The 18,725-nt window shown below is 44.5% G+C and overlaps 1 protein-coding gene across 7 annotated transcripts in view; it reads left to right on the forward strand.

Annotated features, from left to right (window-relative positions):
- The window catches only part of LOC126484374 (myocyte-specific enhancer factor 2), an 890,132-nt gene that overhangs the window by 808,259 nt on the left and 63,148 nt on the right, over positions 1 to 18,725 (forward strand). The gene's annotated exons all lie outside the window — the stretch shown is intronic.

The raw sequence follows: 18,725 nt of genomic DNA on the forward strand, positions 1-18,725 counted from the left end.
CGCCTCCCTGTGCCAGCTGTGCACTGCTCTCCCCGGGTTCTTCTCTGCTGCCTCCCAGACTGGGGTGCGTCTGCGCCATTGCTGCCTGAGGGTGGGCGTTGTGCCAGTATCCGTTCTTAAAGGTGTCAGAAATTTATCTTACAAATAAACATCTCGAACTTGCACTCGTAATTCAAGGAGAAGAAAGCATGCTTACAAGATATGAGCCCCAGAAATCGATCCCCGCTCTAAAATTTAGGCCATATTCCGGTAGTATGTAGTTATGACTTTCTGAATGTACAGCTTTATATATAAACATGCGCGCGCAGCGGTTGTTTGTCACTCGCTTGGCCCCCACTGCAGCCGCTTATGCCCGAGCGCGAAGCACTCTACAGTGGTGTAAGTAAGAAGTTTGTGAAATACTTTTCCGACATTGGTAACATGCTTTGTTTATTGCGCCAAAGTGCGCGGGTTCTAACCTCTGGCTGGGGTCGGAGAGCTCTTCGCTGTCAACATTTTTATGCTGTGATTCACAAACACAGTGTAAATGAGTGAAATGAATGATTGTGTCATTAAAGAAGGACCTGCAATGCTATATAATTACTAACGAAGTTATTGTGCGTTATTTTATGTGGATTTTGAAGCTGGGGCTGTTAAAGTGAAGTCATTTGTCGGAGATGTGCTATTCTTCAACGTAATTGGCATGATTAAATTGAAAATCGAAAATCTTTAACTTCATTTCATAAAAATTCTTCAGTTACTTAAGTCTATTCGTTTTGATTTTGAGGCTGTAGATTTTGATAGCTGTAGAATATCAGTAAGAGAATATTTTAAAATTATCTTGAACGAATATGAACGTGAGGTTGTGATATTACGTACTCTTTTCGCGTAAAACGACGTGTTTTCGGAAAACATTTCGAAACACGTTGGGCAGACGTGACCAGTAGTGAAAAATCCTGTCAGTACGAATGAAAATAAAAAAATACCACAAAAGTCAGACCATAAACACGGACTCAGAGCCGCCTGTTACCTGACCTGAAATTGTTAATGATATTATGAACTTGTGATAAAACGTTATGCACCACCTATTTATCTGTGTACGTATACAGCGCGTTTAAAAATAGTGGTTCATATAATGAGATAGTGATATACTGATATGTTCGGAAACGTGTGCCTATTGAGGTATGAGCTAAAGATATGCCGTTCACAGCCTGCATTTTGTTGACAGATGAGTTAGGCTGCGTAAGACATGGCATAGTAAAATACCACTGTACGCACATATGGGCAAATGGAAATCCCCGAGCAGTCATGGAGGAAAGGAATGAGGATCGCTTCACTATCAATGTATGGACAAGAATTGTCGCTGACAAACACATTAATCATTGATATATACGCGACGAATTACCAGCGCTGTGGGAGAACGTTACCCCCGTAGAAAGACAACATAACTGTGGCTTACCATGATAGGGCCCCACTCCATTTTCTAAGGATCGTGTGACAATACCTCAGTGCAACGCTTCGTGGGAAGTTACATGGTCTCCTCGTTCACCGGATCTGAATCCGTTGGATTTCTGGCCGTGGGGACATTTAAATGCAATGGTGTGTGCCCGAGCCTTCACGAATGTGCAGACGTTGCAGGAGTGCGTGACCAATTCAAGTGACGTAATCCGAATGGAACTAGGTGTATTTGAAAGCGTCCGCGATTCACTGGGAAAAAGGATTGACGGATGTGTGATGATGAGTGGTAACCGTACGCAGCACTGCCTATAGTGTCTGGTGCTACTTCACAGCAGTTGGGAGTGACAGGACAGATTGACCCATACGTCAACAGATATTGGTCTCCGGACGTACCATTACAGTAACTTTTCTTCTAGTTTTGACAAATGTTGCCTTCTGTAGGAATATGACACAATTTAAAATACCCTATATGCGACCAGAGGTTCATGGGGAGCAGCGCGTGAAAGAATGAGCCTTATGATACTAAAAAGAAACTTTGCTGTAAAATAGAATTAAAACAATAACCGAAAACAGGTAGTATATGCAAAGTTACACATCCCTGAAATCGAATTCTGCTGCTGGGTAACATTCAGTAATTGTAAATTTGCATTCCTGAGATGGACTGATACCTGGCCGCCTCCACATTCTTCTACGACGATCATGAGGCGTCTGACAAATGGTGCACTCTTCGTGAAGTGTACCTGACTTCACTGATCCATCTTCAATTCCGGGTGTTCCTTTGCCCCATATTCTTCGCGCACCTCGGTGCCGCTGGTTTTTGCTGTTGTTCGTCATGGACGCCTTGATGTCACTTTTGTCATGTAGAGAGTTTTGTTATATTCTGCTCGGGTGCCGAAGATGTGGCGATCATCGGCTGTTGTCGTTGATTGTAAGCAGGCAGATCCTCAGTATTTTGTGTCTTGACGTCGCTGATTATGCTAATTCGGAGTCTGACCAACCGTGCAGTAAACTGACAATATGCGACCCCGTGGACTCGAATTGGCGCCTCGAGGCAGCTTGGCAGGCTGACCACTGTACACAGGCCACGTTGTCGAGGTAAGGACTACATCACAGTGCAGTCTGCTGAACTTCACACAGGATGTAGACCTCCGTTAGATAGGTGGCTGTACGCTGCGTAGCGATTGCTTGTGGTCAGAACAGCGTTAAGAAATGGATTTGATCAGAGAAACTACGAAAGTTACGTCGGTGGGTCTTCTCCGTGTTGTTCTTTAATGTTCAGTCCTAAGGTTGGTTAGCGTCAGCGGCATGCGTTTCCACTCTGCTATATGCCTTCGTCCTTATTTCCGCCCACGCAGCACACCGTACATCACTCATAATCTGCAGAATATGTGGCATCCATTGTCGTCCCTGGTTATTGTTTCCCTCACTAGTTCTTTCTGCTATTGTTTCAGTGTTGTTATTGTGTCGTAAAATGTGTCCTACGAGTTTATCTTTTCTTGTTTGAACATATATCCAGAGACATCTGGTTTCCCGTGTTCTCAGCGCCTCATCATTGGTAACTCTCTCTCGAGCTGACATTCAACATCCTTCTGTAGCATCAAATCTCCACAGCTTCTAGTTTTTCTTTCTAGTTGTCCTATTATCCAAGTTTCACACTCCAAGCAAAGCTTTTACGCACCGTTTCCGTATTTCTAGACTGGTATTCCTGCTGGTCAATAAGTTCTTTCTCAAATCAAATGCGTTGTTGGCCTGCTGTTTTTATTTATAATTTCCTCCCGACTTCTACTATCCTTTGTGATCCTGCTCCCCAAACAGGTAAATTCCTCTATGACTTGTCACTCGTGTCTGAGTGGTACAAGATTTCTTTTTGAGTTGACCAGGCGTTGTCCAGCAACGGTAGGGACTGATTCTCGATAGCAGCAGCATACCTCTAGGCTAGGAGACGAGTGAGGCGAGGCTCGGAAGGCGCCGGCTGTGTGGCTGTCGTGTCGTGTCGCGTGCGTCGCACGTGCCGGCCGCCCCGCGCCTCTCTGAGGGGGTCCCACCCGCGCCAGCTGTAGCTCCGAGGGGGCAGCGCACAGCGCGCCACTGCCGCGTCGTCAGCTGCGTCTCGGGCCGAGCACCGCCGCCGCCGCCGCCGGGCCACTCCTCGCGGCGCGGCTCGCCCTCCTCCGCCCTCCAGCTCACCAAAGAGAGGGCCGCTGGAGAAATTTAAAAAAAGGGCTACCCCTAGGAAGCTTAAGGGCCCCCTGTTATACAGCAGCATTCATACCAACTATATAAAGTGACAAAAGAGACAGATAGTCGAAGATGTAGAAGTGAAACTCTCGAAAGCCTTACAGAATAAAACAACACAATATATTTTGAGCAGAGCAATCTGAAACACAATCCCAACAAGACCAAAATCTGCCGTTTCCATCTCTTAACAAAGAGGGCAGGACGAAACCTGACGCCAGAAGGGGGACATGCCCCTGGAGGATGAATCCCATTCCAAATATCTGGAATTCAGATTGGACTGTACGCGTTCTTTGAAACAACATTACAGTTCATTACATGGGACAGTTAACTAAAGAAACTGTCTATTGAGGGAACGAACGGGAACATCATGGGGAGCGCATCCGGAAATAATAAAGAGCTCTGATGTGGCTCTATGTTTTGCAGCGAGAGAGTATACGTAGCTGGTGTGCGAAACGTCAGCTCACTCAGATCAAGTGTATGGTGCCCTGCATGAAGTTACTGGATGCTTGAGACCTACACCTTTGACCGTTGCTTAGCCTATCGCTGGTGTACCTCCGTCACAAACTAGAAGAGCAGCCGCTGCAGGAAAAGACAGGATGAGTCAAACGGAAAAAATGCAAGATATATGCTATATAACAACACTGTTGTCACGCCACGCCTGAGATAAAGTTTCCTCGAGAGAACTGCGCCACTAACAATTGGATCTGAGACCAAATATATATGCCGGCCGGAGTGGCCACGCGGTTAAAGGCGCTTCAGTCTGGAACCGCGCGACCGCTACGTCGCAGGTTCGAATCCTGCTTCGGGCATGGATGTGTGTGATGTCCTTAGGTTAGTTAGGTTTAAGTGGTTCTAAGTTCTAGGGGACTCATGACCTCAGATGTTAAGTCCCATAGTGCTCAGAGCCATTGGAACCATTTGAACCAAATATATGGGAGTAATCACAAGTCCGCTCTACTTACGAATTGAGAGAGGAACTTGCTGGGGACCACACGCTCGCATACTCCACGTGGAGAACACTCAATTTTCTAGGATCGGGAGTGTCCAAATGAAGCACAGCACGAAGCAGTGTATTTCCGAGATTTAGTTTTCCCAAAGGACAACGCTGTGAAGCCTTTTGAGTACTGCAGAGGAAAGATTTGATGCACAATGGACACGGAAATTAAAGTATAGTAAGTACCTGAGTGGTCAAAAGTCACGGGAAGGGCCTCATTTTAAAATGTGCGTATATGACGTGCGAATTTTGCGGCTAGTTGCTGCTTATGGCGCGAGTGTAGGCGCGGTATCCGAGCAGTGTTTCACAAACAACGGGCAGGCGTGTAATCGACGTGGCAGCACGCCCCGAGTTAATCGGCTTTGGACGGAAGACAACAGTCGGTGCAACATGTACAGGTCATAGAATATCGGAGCTTAAAGAAGAATTCATGTTTCTACATTTAAATCCACGTCACATCCACATCAACAGTGTCTACGGTGGAACTTCGTTATGGCGGACGCAATGTACCCACGCCTGTGAACTCCGCACGGGATGACCACTAGTGTCTGAGAAACGGAATCCAAGTCGCCTCCGTCGATCTGAACGTGGGGGCATCAGGAACCCATTTCTACCAGGACTGTACATTCGCCGCATTGGCTTCAGCAGCCGACGACGGATATGACATCCAGTGCCTTCCCACCGCTTTTCACCACTCAGTGTGCTGTGACGTTAGGTCTTACATTCATAATCTCCTTCCCGTTTCATTCCCGTTCGGTCCGGCGTCACAGCTGTAGAGAGACTACTGATCAGTGAGCCGTGGCGGCTGGCACTAGGGTGTTCTACTTGCATCGCTCCCCCGGTGGTTTTCCGGATGAACGTGAGACGTGGGAGTCTCCGGTCGGCGTTTAACGAGCCAACTTGCGTTGAAAACAAGCCCGCGCTCCTAACCGTGGTGCACGGGCCTCGCCGTGCTCACCGTCCTTGTCATTTGGCGCGCGCTGGGTGTAGGGTGCCGATCATTGGGCGCCTTGACGTGCAAAATTGTGGCGGGTTCGTCGTCTCACGCTGAACCGCGTCCCAGCTCGTAATTTGCAAGCCCCAAGTTACGTACGACTTTTCATTCTGTGTTTAACTAAGAAGATTGTTGAAACTTATTGTGACATGGGTAGCTGCCGGAGATGGTTCTGAACTTGGTTCCACAGTGGCTATTTTAAGGAGGCTGATGTTCCTCATTCCGTTTTTGAGCATCCGTGGAGTGTGTGTTTTAAGTGGTTTTCATGCAAATTTTAACTTGTTTTAGGACATATTGTCCGCTTTGGGACTGGCTGCGGTTGTGTATGTGCCCGGCAGCCGTAGAGGTAATGGTTTAATCATTTGTCACGGCAGCATTTGGTATGTTTATTTAATGTTGAAAGTGCCTTAAGGCAACTGGAAGTGATCTCTAAGTTTCCTGCTACTTTACTAGGAGACGGGTAATGTTAGAGTATTGCTCCTTAAGAATTTGGGGGCGTGCTTATTATATATTCCATATGGGCAGTTCAGTTTTATTAAGCTTTAAGATCTCTTTGTTCTTTATGAAGTTATGGTATTATGTGGCTGTATAACTTTGGTTGGAAGTGTATAGTGTTATTAGTCTCTTGAGACATGGTTAAACACGAACGGTTGTTTGTGATTGATTATTCACCGTACCTACTGTCAATGATTTTGGTTGCGAACGCAAAATAATATGATTCTTATTCGTGCTTAGTAATTCAATCATAGTGAAGATTTGTATTTTGCATCAGTAAGAGGGCAAATGTCCGAATTGAAGTTTATAATAAAGTCTGCTTGAGTCAAATTAAAATTGTAAAACAATCACAAGCTTGTCCATCACCAGTGATCCCGGGCTTCCTATTTCCCTTAAATAACTGTGGTGAGATTGTAATTTTGATTCTCTAAAGAATTGGGTAGTACGACGGTTCAATCGGTAGTGATTTGATAGATACAGGGTACGGTTTACAAAGTATCATTTCAATTCAACATACCCAACAATAACTTTAATTACAGAGAAATAAATGACCAGCTTATTAAGCAGATTGCTCACAAAATACTCGTGCGACCCACTCTAGAACGCGGCGCAGGTTGTATGTTGAGCCCGTACCAAATTGGACTACCAGAGTATGTTGAATGTATTCACGAATTACAACTGATTTGACTCACCATTGAGCGTCCCTCAAATAGTGGAAAACCTGAGCGGACAGACGCTTGAAGATAGGTTCCAAATATACCGCGAAAGTATATGTACAGTATTAAGTGATGAATCTAGGAATATAAAGTGAGTAGAGAAAAGTCATGGGAAAGACTGCCCCTTTCGAAGATGGGCACATCACAGCGTCCGAATGTTGTGGCTGGATGTTGCGTATGGCACGAGTGTAGAAACGATGTCCGAGGGTTGATTGAAGAAAAGTGTGTTGTGAACACGGCTGCACCTCGCATTACAACAGACTGTGAACATAGGATGATGATCGATGGGTCATAGCGTAACGGAGGCTGCCAAGAAGTCGACATTGAGCATAGTGGCTCTTCATTACCGCACAGACAACTGGTTCAAAATTTTTCTGAGACAATTACCCCTGAATGGAATCAGACATTAGGTAATAACCCCTCCATACCCACCTCCCCACCATCATCAACACTAGCGCCTGACGAAGCTTCAAAATGAAAAAGAATTTTTGTTAAGCACTTTCATTTTCAAAATGACATTGTATTTAGTTTTTGTATGAGTTTTATTAAACGATTAACTAATCAATTAGTAAGACAATTCGTGCTCTTTATTTCTAATGACCTTTTTTTTTATAGAATGATGAAGCAATTCTCAGTACATCGCGAGTGCTACGTACAACTCCTTCTCAGAAAAGAACTAACAGAACAAATTTAGGGTAGACAATTGTTCCAAAACATACTTCCTTTGCATCGCTCATTTCCCTAGCGTCACTTGATCCCCCCGTCATCCCCTCCCCCCCCCCCCACCCCCAACCACCACCCCCGCCAACCTCATTTAAATCAACATAATTTTTTAAAAAAATTGGCGTACTGTACGTAAATTACTTGATTGCTGGGCTCCTTATTGACGGAAATTGGAAATCTTCAGACTGCCAATGCTTTATATGTGACCACTGCCGCTAATAATAATACAGAATAGGTCATACAGAAGTGCGGTAATCATTACGAAATGGTGACAATGGTAATGATATTTGAAAGGTAATTTAATTTCGTGACCGAAATGCCCTTTGTTTCCATCCCTCGGAAAATTATGTTTTTGCGCTCAGGGAGCCATTACCCACAGCTTGGGAACCACCGGCATACGCAGAGTTTCTACACGCGTGAAGCGGTGGATAGGGCGACCTGAACGGTTTGACGAACGGACTTCATGGCGCCTCTGTAGAAGTGTCCGGGATGATCGACGGACTGATGTGAGATTGCAGCCGATTTGAGTGTGGGATGCCAGACACCCATCTCTACCAGGACGGACGGCGGCAAGTACGAGGCAGCGGATCCCAGCAGCCGACGGCCGATTCGTCTCACAGTGACATCTCGTGACTTTTCGCCACTCTCTGTGCTCTAGTCCCATATGCATCACCCCGTTGGGGAGCGCTAAGACTAGATTAAACTAACTATAGCAGTTAAATTTAGTAAAAAACAGACTCGATCGCACAGTTATTTATTAAAAATATGACCAGTTTCGGAGTGTAGTAGTAAGCCATCTTCGGAAGCACCATCCAGCTGACGAAAACGTTGACTGAAACAGCTGTGCTGACCCCCGTCGCAGAACAGTTTTGCGACTGGGATCAGCACTGCTGTTTCATTTTCGTCAGCCGGATGGTGCGTTATCTGAAGGCGGCCTACTACTACAGGACGAAACCGGTCATATTTTTAATAAATGACTGTGCGACCGAGACTGTTTTTTACTAATTTTACTTTTCGGACATATTGCTGTTCCATTAATGTTAACGAAAATTATGAATTTAAACAGTTACTTTTCCCGCGCTCCACTCGCGGACCTAGCGGAAGAATCACAATACGTGGTACAATGGGCAGTACCCCCGGCCGTGCGCATATCAGTGGTATGCAGATATTCAGTCCTTCTAATACCTGAGTCTATATTCTGCTTTGTCTTTGTCAGCTGAATTTTGACGATCAGATGCTTTAACTTAACTAGTTGACGGCAGTTGAAAGCGTGTTGCAGTTGAAAGCTCAGAATACCTGACGATTAATTAGCAGCAGTTAGCATTATTCCGTGAGCCATGAAGTCTGAAACAAACTGCTTCTCGTGTATGCTGCTTATAAACCTCTATTTTCGTACCTATCAGGTAAATTCAGTAGTGGTTTTCGTGTTTTAGATAGTTCAGTTTTCAAATCTAAGAATCTCGTTTAAGTTATATACGCTAAAATGAGAAGCTGGAGCGGCATTCTAAGAAAAATCATCTCCCAAAAAATTCGACAGTCTTGTTATCATCGGTTTCGCTGCACGGTGCTTAATGTCGCTGCTCAAAAGTTGGATTCCGAGTCCGATTCCCAGTGACCACCTCTGATTATCCTGGAGTAAAAGGTCTGGAATCGGGTCCAGTCAGGCTTGTCGGGGCAGACGAGAGACTTCTTAAGAAAGGAGCAGCGAGTTTATTCGCAGGGTGCCAGAAAAGAGTCAGATCTACTCACTTGCAATCGGCCGTTACCTATTCGAAGACCATGACTGTAACGTAAGAATGATCACACTTAAATTAAACGGATGCCGCGTGACGCGATACGAAACGCGTACAACTTGACCTGGCGATACACAGAAGTCGTTTGGTCGGCCCCGCTTGCAGAGAATAGTAAAAGCTGAATATTTCCACATCACTGACAACCGCCACATTGTGATGGTTTTGTGGCTGGCTAATCCGATGTATATTTGCTACCGTAATTTTTACCTACAGAAAAGGGGTGAACAACTAAGAGATGCTATTAAACGATAAACTGCCTGACCTCCGTTTCAGTCGAAAAAAATCTGTCAGAAATTAACACCATCTGTAAAGTAGAACAGGCCGAATATGCAACGCAGCTATTAGCACACTACTATTGTAGCTGATGCCATTTATCGCACAAGTTGCAAAGTGACCACCGCACCAAACGTCTGAACATAATTACGGCTGCAGCGAGCACAGAAACATCATGAATTGGCCATGAGGTAATTCAAGCATGTTGACTCGTTAGGTAATTCATGCTTACTGATTGTTTCTAGTGGCGTCGTATGGCGCAAGAAAATACTGTATGAAATACCCGTCTCAGTAGAGGACGGACACCGTCCAACTGGGGCAGCGGAGTCATGTTTTCGTGACTGCCAAGTACTGCAAAAAGGCCGAGCAGCGCCCTTCCCAGACAATGCCTCGTTTCTCTGAACAGGATGCGTGTAGCAGGGAGAGCGATATCCATGTCTTGAACTGTGTAAAGCGTCCATATCACGTTGACGATAGCTTAGCAAGGGATTTCCGCAGTAGATTTCTAGAATCATTGCAAATCACTTCATAATGCCATCTGTTATACTAACTTACATTTTCTGGAAAATACAATGCTTGGTTGTCCAGAAGACGATGTAGTAAGAAAAAAATAACGCCAGTGTGAAACGTGCACCACGAGAAGCTCCGTGCCCTTACCTACCGGAGGTTATCCTCAGTCCTGGCGCGCCTGGGTATTACGTTACAATCTGTTTAAAGTACACAACGTCGGAAGGCCTTTGCGAAGTCTAAGGAAGTCATTAAGAAAACAGGCAATCACTGGGTTCAAGTCGTTTTCTGCTGCTGTGCGTAACTGGGATACAGATTTATACAGTGCAAGTATTAAAGAACCAACTTGAAGTTCCAAGAAAAGTTCAGCTAATTCTCCGCCTTCATTGTCAAGAACAGTATAACCTGGCGAAAGATTGCACCATTATAGTTAACTGCTTTTCGGAACTGGGGAAGTTTGTCTTTCTCCAGGCTTGGATGCCGGATGCTGTTAAGCGACTAAAACAGCACAAAACATTCTTTGTAATCGTGTGCAACAATCTCATTTTTGAACAAGAAACGTTTCCTTTTCTTTCGTTTCATGGAAACAACGATACAGCATTTAGAAAGACTTTGTAGATGTATAGTGTGTTGCTGAGTGAAAAAGCACTGCACTGTAATCTGTATTACTAAAACGCTATCCCGGAACCGGGAGTTCGGTACCCTTGCAGTGTAGGGGCAATAGAAATTCGATTTTCAGTATTTCGCTTAATTATTGACAACTTTAAAAAATATATAAAGCTGTCACAATCTACTGATTAAGAAGTATAGTCTTACACTGGGGTGGCAAAAGACATGGGATAGCGATATGCACATTTACAGATGGCGATAGTATCGCGTAGACAAGGTTTAAAAGGGCAGTGCGCTGGCGGAACTGTCTTTTGTACTCAGGTGATTCATGTGAAAAGGTTTCCGACGTGATTATGGCCGCATGATGGGAACTAACAGACTCTGAACGCGGAGTGGTAGTTGGAACGAGACCCATGGGACGTTCCATTTTGGAATCGTTAGGTTATTCAATATTCTGAGATCCACAGTGTCAAGAGTGTACCGAGAATACCAAATTTCTGGCATTACCTCTTACCACAGACAGACAGTGGCCGACGGTCTTCACGTAAGGACCGAGAGCAGCGGTGTATGCGTATGATTTGTCACTGTTATCAGGCAAGGAACAGTGCGTGAAATAACAGCAGAAATCAACGTAAGACGTACGATGAACGTATCAGTTAGGACAATGCGGCGAAATTTGGCGTTAGTGGGCTATGGCAGCAGACGCGAGTGCCTTTGCTAATAGCACGACATCACCTGTAGCGCCTCTCTCGAGGTCGTGACCGTATCGGCTGGATCCTAGACAACTGAAAAACCGTGGCCCGATCAGGTGAGTCCAGATTTCAGCTGGTAAGAGCTGATGGTAGTGTCCGAGTGGCGCAGACTTCACGAAGCCATGACCCAAGTTGTCAACAAGGCACTGTGCAAGGTGATGGTGCTTCATGATGATGTGATCTGTGTTTAGATGGGTTGGGTCCTCTGGTCGAACTGAACCGATCAGTGACTCTTAATGCTTACGTTCGGCTACTTGGGGACCGTTTGCACCCATTCATGGACTTCATGTTCCCAAACAATCACGGGATTTGTATGGATGACAATGCGCCATGTCACCGAGCCACAGTTGTTTGGAATTGGTTTGAACATTCCGCACTGTTCGAGCGAATAACTTGGCCACCCACATCGCCCGACATGAATCTCATTGAACACTTATGGGACACAATCGAGAGGTCAGTTCGTGCAGAATATTCTGCACCGGGAATACCTACGCACAGTAACTCACAGCACACAAATACTAGGAATGCATTAATCCAGTATTTGAGACTGAGAGCACCTAGCGACGTGTAACAAAGATTACACATAATTTCAAACCTTTACGGAACTTTTTCTTGCTGTCGCCAGTAAAGGAAAAAAGTTTATCGCGTACTATATTTTCGCTGTTCATATTGTCAAACATGGGCATCAGCCGTATGTTAACTGTATTCGCTGTTTGCACACAGTATTGACACGTGTCACTGAAGTAACAGCATAACTGTATCATTGTACGACACGTAGTTCAGGAGATCGGACATGGTAAACGATGAATTGCTTTAAAAACCAGTTTTTGCTTAAAATTTCGCACAATAAAACTTCAACAGACACGACGTTATAATTTACTACATCTTTTACTGGTATTTTATAGATTCTCCGTCCCAAGTTTCTCTCCGTTTTGAATTCGAAGAGGTAAGCTGGTTGGTTCCAGCTTCTCTGTCTTACACGAGAGATCATTACAGAGTAGACTCCAAAAGACTGTGAAGTATCTCGGACGGGGTGAAGGGATGGACCCCAGAAGAGGCGGGAGCGGAGCGTGTCGGAAGGTCCGGAGAAAGTGCAGGAAAGGCCGCGGCGGCGTCACTGTCTTCCCTTTACGGACACTGACGTGATAGGTGAGGTAATGAACGGCGACCGCGTGTCGTAAGCGGAGCGCGGGCGTCACCAGCGTGCCGCCGCGTCGCCATCGCGTTCCGTGCTTTATGTTCCGTGCACCTCGCCAGGCCGCCGTTTCCGCGTCAGTACTCCGGGTGTTTCCTTCAGAGTGCGTTAACAGTCGGTGTTGGCGCGCGAACGCGGCAGAATGTCCGTGTCGCGGCCTATGCGACGTACGCGTGCTCACTGCAGCTGCGTCTACACTCCGCAAGCCGTCTTACGGTGTGTGGCGGAGGGTACTTGTGGTAGCGCTATCTTTTTGGCCCCTTTCTTTCACCATTCGCGTATTGCGCGTGGGAAGACTCCTTCTCAGTAATCCTCCGCATTCGGGAGGACGACTGTTCAGACCTGCGCCCGGCCATCCAGACTGTGATTTCCCTAATCGCTCCTGGCAGATGCCGGTATGGCCGATTTCCTTCTCCAACCTTGACACAATCCGAGCTTGTGCTCCGTCTCTGATGACCTCGATGTCGACGGGACGTTAAACCAATCATCCCTTTTTGAAGTACCTGAATAATGACAACAAAACCAGCGGCTGCATTTCAATCTACGTCGTTTATTGTTTTTGACACATGCTACAAGTTTCGCCATCAAATGCTGTCGTCTTCAGGCCATCGCTTACGGAAACACACACAACACGATAGAAGAGCATGAGAGCTCAGACAACATAAATCATAGTTCATGTCTAAAAAGGGGATAAATCAGATCATAAAATTCCATGATAAAACAATATAGTATTGTTATCCATACAAAACGAAATTTAGCGTCTAACTTATATTGCATTTTTTAATTTTTTTATACATCAATAACGTAATGGACTTGAGGGGAACGCCCACGTACAATGAGCTACACCAGCAAAGCGATCGCATTCATATATATCCCTCACCGGAACACCTACAAGTATGATATATACCAGTAATGAAAACGAAACAAACTAATATCATAACAACACGTGACCGGAGTGGACAAATGCAATTCCAGTCTAATGAATAAACATTCACTGGAAAATAAAAACCCACTGGCATACCAACATATACTCTAATATCCCCAAAACATAAACAAAGTAAACCGCGGTCTAAAAAGAAATGGTTCAAATGGCCCTGAGTACTATGGGACTTAACTTCTGAGGTCACCAGTCCCCTAGAACTTAGAACTACTTAAACCTAACTAACCTAAGGACATCACACACACCCATGCCCGAGGCAGGATTCGAACCTGCGACCGTTGCGGTCGCGCGCTCCAGGCTGTAGCGCCTAGAACCTCTCGGCCACCCGGGTCGGCCGCGGTCTAAAACCTGGTGTATAAATAGACCTTTGCTCCACTGATAATACTCTAAAGCAACACTGTCAAATCCCTTAGGTCCACGACGCAAGTTTAGTAAATGTTTTACTTGCGTTTGTTCAAGACCGCGGGTGCAAAATCTCCAAAGAAACAACGAAGCATGTCATCAAAGTTCCTAATAATTCCGAGAATTCTACCCGACCTAAAACAATGTTGCCAACATTAGCCACCTTCAGTATTTACCTACAGGGTTAAAAGTAGCATACATGATATATGTTCACAAACTATTGCAGAGGAACGTTTTGGATTAGTAATATGAAAAAAGGTCATTCTAATTTATTAAATATTCTGTACGACGCCATACTAGTATTTTCTTCTCTGTCCAGTTAGAATACGCCCACATTTCAGGAACTGAATCTGAATCAGTGGTTTCATCTCTTAGATATTTCGCGAAGGTATGACAGTGACATTTAAGAGTAAAAAACTGATAGTCCTGCTGCCCATTAAATTTTAAGATGGTTCAAATGGCTCTAAGCACTATGGGAGTTAGCATCTGAGGTCATCAAGCCATTAAATTTTAAGAACAGTATATTTTCGACGTAATGTTTGTTAAAAGTAGGCCTAATATTTGTTGTAAGTAGGCCTACCTGTTATTTCGGTTCCAGTAACTTTTTCTACTCGCCTAAATCTTTGGGTGATATAGTAGGTCTACATGCCGAATGTTAGACTCACAATGAGTTTCGACAAAGCTTTTCAGCTTTACGCAGTGCATCGAACTAGATCGCAGTGAGTGCTACTGGACGCACATAGGAGAAGACAGGGGTTCAGCCCCCTCTGTACGTTCAGGTTTAGATATTTTGGGTTTTCTTACATCGATTAAGGTTAATACCGAGTGGTTCCGTTAAAAACAGTGTGGCCAATTTCCTGCCCCATCCTTGAGTTTAAGCTCTGTCATTAATGGCAGTGTCGTCGACAGAACGTTAAATCCGAATGTAAATTTATTCGCTACGGACTTATGGGAAAATTTAAAGGGAAACTCAGCCAGAAGGGAACACAGCTTCATTCTCTTTTAATTTGACAGAACTCTCATCAGACAAATACATTCGTTGGTAGTTGCCCTTCTTGTGTGATGCTGCATGGTTAATGTCTAGTAAAACCGTAAGTGGAACTCGCGCCATGAGACAATGATCACGCATACCTCCAGGAAGTGGCCATAGGACACTTTGGACCTTGTGTATTTTTGCTCGTTGTTATTTGTCAAGCTGTAGCCAAGTTACGCCACCAAAAGGAGGCATCTTATTTTGTAATGTTAGTGTTGTTGCTGCTTCGGTGTAGTACTTGGATCGGTACATACAATTGCACTCCATCCCTTCTGTGACGTGCAACCGTCGCATGGACAAACGTATCACTTCCTGAATTACAACAATTGTAGCGAAGAATTATTTTGCACCATTCTATACAGTTAAGACATATCATGCATACCGGCGTAGCTAATCGTTACAATGTCATCTTGCTAATATTATCATCTTTTGTTGTTACTCTTGTCGTTGCCATCGGGGATGTAACAGCTTATATGATTGTAACGCCTAGCGAACAACAGCTCCGAGCTTGGTTGAAGCGAAACTCGTGTCACTTTAAGCTTTCTGTAAAATAAATACGTTTCTGGTATAATGAAAAAAGTCTTGTTTTTATTTTAATTAACTTCTTTTTAGTAATATTTCGTTACACTGTGAAGTAGCTTTGGCTGAACTATTCCCACAAAACCTGAGAAAGTGTCTTTGGATTAACACCAGTCTTGTTGCCGCATGAATTACAGGTATTGGCTAGACATGATTGTTGGCCACTGAAATCTCGTTCTGCGTATGCGAGACTTGGCCATTCCTGCTTTTTTGTTAGATTCCGGCACGACTGGTGCTATTCTTCGTCGTCCCATAGCTCGTGCTAATCTGTTCATCTCTACGTTAATACTACCCCGTGCATCATCTATAATTTGCGGACAACGGAAAAAAACAGGATTTTTTCCTGTTAACCTCGAAGGGTTAATATCCAACGTCTGGATGGTAGATTTTATGTTCTTATTCGTCTGATTGGGTATTTTAACGATGTCTGGGCGATAATAAACGCCATCAATTATGACAATGGCTAAGGTAACAGAATACGAGCCCTACTCGTCAGCAGAAAGGGGCGGGGGGCACTCACATGAATACTTCTTGGCGAATTAAAATAGTACAGTTTTATCTAGCGTGGATTTTAACCGATACTCAACCATAGGCGATAAAATGGCTGATGAACGGATATGACAACGTTCCTCTTTAAATGACATTTATTTATTTATGCCTTTACCGGTTTCGGGTTTCATAGTTTACCGTCAAGTGGTGTGCATTCCTGCTCGTACGTGTAAATCTGTTTCTTTGAAGCGTCAAAACTTAATCGTTTTACTTGACTGTTAGGTACACAGTTTATATCCTCTCTTTCTTAATATTGGTGTTACGTTTTAATAATCTTTAATAATATTGGACTCCTACTTGTCTCAGAAACTTGTGTCTTCTGGGTAGAAGCCAACGAACTTAGTCCAGCTGTTCACGGTGTCCTGCCGTCTCCGCTTAAGTCGTTCACGTTGTTCGTTGCCATTAGTTTCCTTGTTGTCTAGAGGTTTGGGCTTAGAAGACGCATCCATACCAGCGAGATGGGCCTTAGTACATTCTCCGTATCTCTACCTGATACGGAATTTTTGATAAAAAATGTGGTGAAAACTGCATTACAAGCGATACTAATATTTACAATTTTCTTATAGGGCTTGTAACCCAGATAGCTTGTGGCTCAACTGCCTCACAATGTTTATGTGCACCAGACCTTACGGAAAACGAAAATCGAATATCGGAATCCGATTATTATCGCTGTTGTTTTTACACGTAAGGTCTCAATCTAATATTCTGCACCAATCAAATATCGGTTTTCAGAGCGTCACTTGTTTCACGCGAATAGTCTCTGAAAATCAGTTATTCAGATTTTGTCAACGCGTTGAAGTTAAATTCATAATACCAACGTAATATTTTTAATGAAAGTACGATTTCCTTATGAGTGTCAAAAAAAATGGTTCAAATGGCTCTGAGCACTATGGGACTCAACATCTGAGGTCATCAGTCCCCTAGAACTTAGAACTACTCAAACCTAACTAACCTAAGGACATCACACACACCCATGCCCGAAGCAGGATTCGAACCTGCGACCGTAGCAGTCACGCGGTTCCGGACTGAAGTGCCTAGAACCGCACGGCCACCGAGGCCGGCTTTATTGAGTGTCAATGAACTCCTAAGGAGGAGAACGTTGTTCACAAAAGTTTATAAAGATCTTTTCTACACCAATTAATCCACCCACCTAGATCGTGCACGTTGTGGAAAAGTTCGAAGTGATAGCTGCTTGAAAATTACTGTACATTTTAGAGACACAGACCGCTAGAAAATTTCCGAATGGGTCAAGAGGTACTCCCGTTTTTGCGCATAATAGTGAAGTAAGATTAGGGTTCAAAGTCCCGTAGAGAACAGTTCATTAGATACGGAGCACAAGCTCGGAGTAGGGAATGTAGGGAAAGGAAATCGGCCGTGCTCTTTGGAGAGGAACCATCCCAGCATTTGCCTGGGGCGATTTAGGGAAATCACGGAAAACCTACTTCGGGATAGCCGGACATGGATTTGAACCGTCGTCCTCCCGGGTACGCGTCCAGTGCGCTGACCACAACGTCACCTCGCTCGGTACCGCCGACAGAATTAGTGAATGTTTTGTAAGCAAATACTGTGTACGAAAGCCTTTGCCACAAAAAATTAAATGGTTGCTCAGAACACAGAGTTGTTGCCAATCGTTACGTTTTTCTCAATGCAGCATATGTATCTGCGTTCATTTCTTTGCATCCAGTAAAAATTCAAGTAGCATTTCTTCTGTTGGTTAAAGAAAATGCATAACTTCCTGCTCAGTCCAGTACTTCACCTTTTCCTTCACTCCACGACAAGTCTCTTCGTCCAGATTAACCAACACTGTCTGAAGTAAGTAGTATGCTGACAATCTGATCACAAGAGAAATGCGGTGAAACGTTTGTGTCGAGCGAATATCCGTCGTGGGAGCTTAAATCGGGCATCTAGAACCGCACGTCCAAAATAAATATTGTACTACTTTACATGAGTAGTCAGAAGCGGTATTGGCAAATCGGTTTACGGGTTACATGGTTTGGGAGTTAATGCAGATGAGTAGGAAAAACAATTCTGTAATCCATAATTATTTTTAAAAAAAATGGATATGTGTGTGTGTGTGTTTCTAATTTCCACGTCTCCTCTTAAACCACTGGACCGATTTCAACGAAACTTGGTACACATATACGCTATTGTCAGGCGACAGTCGTTGTGGGGGTAAGAGCTACCTACCTGTCAAAGGCGATGGAGGGCGGGGGTCGAGTGAAAAAGCAGGATAGCCGGCGAAGCATTTGTCCGCGCGGCTCCCCCCGTCGGAGATTCGAGTCCTCCCTCGGGCATGGGTGTGTGTGTGTGTTGTCCTTAGCGTAAGTTAGTTTAAGCTAGATTAAATAGTGCGTAAGCTTAGGGACCGGTGACCTCAGCGGTTTGGTCCTATAAGACCCTACCACAAATTTCCAATTCCAATATTTGTGAATGAGAGCAATTAGCGACTTGGAGCTAACTTTACACATAATGTCAAACCTTTACGAATGTTTTTCT

The sequence above is a fragment of the Schistocerca serialis genome, chromosome 6 (assembly GCF_023864345.2).
Source record: "Schistocerca serialis cubense isolate TAMUIC-IGC-003099 chromosome 6, iqSchSeri2.2, whole genome shotgun sequence".
Lineage (NCBI taxonomy): Eukaryota > Metazoa > Arthropoda > Insecta > Orthoptera > Acrididae > Schistocerca > Schistocerca serialis.